Source organism: Mustela putorius, unplaced genomic scaffold, assembly GCF_011764305.1.
Source record: "Mustela putorius furo isolate JIRA1106 unplaced genomic scaffold, ASM1176430v1.1 tig00000179_pilon_pilon_pilon, whole genome shotgun sequence".
NCBI lineage: Eukaryota > Metazoa > Chordata > Mammalia > Carnivora > Mustelidae > Mustela > Mustela putorius.
Genome location: NW_025421305.1, coordinates 13,058,060 through 13,059,708, shown reverse-complemented (window position 1 = coordinate 13,059,708; position 1,649 = coordinate 13,058,060).

Below are 1,649 nucleotides of genomic sequence, written 5' to 3'. Positions count from 1 at the left end.
AGTTAATATTCATCCATTTTTAAATACCAGATTCATTTTAGAAACATCAATCTTGATTTATTATTTCAGCTTAATTTGCCTCCATGCATACACATATATATGTGTATGAATATATAGAAAATATTCCAAAGAAGAAACAGAAATTTACTGGATCTATTGTAATAATATTTATGTTGAGCTAAAGAAATTTTAGTCCTGGTTATGATCATACTATATTTGTAACACAAGAACTCTTTCATAAAAGACTATATGCTCATAATTGTTAGGCTGGTCTGTATCCCACAACAATCATTTTATTAAATAAACACCCTTTAACTTTCTTCAAGTATATCTTACCAGTTCTAAATAATTTGCATACATGGGTATTCTTTTCAGTTATGAAACTCAATTTGAAGAACATTCCCTTTTCAGTGATTTATATTTAAAAGTAATAGAAAGCAAAAAGAAATTTTCACTTCAATAGTTTCTCAGAATACAATCTTTATTTTGAATAGTATACATTATTTTGGGACTAAGTCGCAACTGATCCACAGTTCCACAGGTTCAGGCCACAGGTTAGGTCAGTTCACAGGTCATTATGGCAAAAATGGGCATGAGCCACAGGACATTGTCTTGCATCCATGTTTATACTGTCAGCTCCCACAAAGGTCGTTTCAGCTACAAGTCCTTTCCTCCGGGTCAGCCCCATGATCTGCAGGGCTCAGTGCAATAAGAAAATATGGGAACACTTTGTTAAAAAATTATTAACAACGTGGTACAGGAAATAATTACACCAAGCAGAGAATTAAACCAAGTGCAGGGTCCTTCTGAGATAAGCACCTTGTTCTATGGCTTACACCCCCATGAAACCAGTCCTGCCTTTCAGATTGTATTATTTACACTCAGTCTAGCTGTTGGGTTTAAAAAAAAAAAAAAAAGTTTTTTGTGATCACATTTAATTTTCTCAAAAAGCAAAGTACACACATGATCAGTTAAATAAAGTCAAAGAATAAAAAAATTAAGCGATTTGCTGTAAGTTATCAACCAGCAACTATTAATTCAGAGAAGGGAGAAAAGGAAACATTGGTGGAGTGTGTCTCCTATGTATCTGCCACTGGAGATTTGAAAATGACGCTTCATGTGGATGCGAGGATGAATGAAATAGGTGAAGGGGATTAAGAGTACATGTCTCCTGATGAGCACCGAAGTATTTATAGAACTATTGATCATACTGTACACCCGAAATTAATATAACATTATGTTAACTACATTGGAATTAAAACAAAATAAAAAATTAACAAAAAATTAAAATGACGCTTGCTGAACTCCAGCTAAGTAGGTGAACTAGAAGGATTTATGGGTTGGGGGCTCCCAGACACTATAACATAATCTTGTTTTAAAATAATCTCAAAGACTACTTGGAAGTGCTTTCCACCACTTAACTGGGGCCAGACCTCAGGCCTCTGGGAAGAGCCTGAGCCCGCGGGGGCAGGCTGGTCTCCGACCGGGAAGTCCACACCAAGAGCAGCAGGAGGGGGGTCTCGAAAGAATTGGGCCAGGAAGTGTTTGGTGAGGCAGGATGGAGCCTTGGGGGCGGAGCCGCAGCTGGGGCGGGGCCCCGGAGAAGGGACGCAGGGGGTGGGACCCGAAAGTGGGCGGGCCTTCTGGGG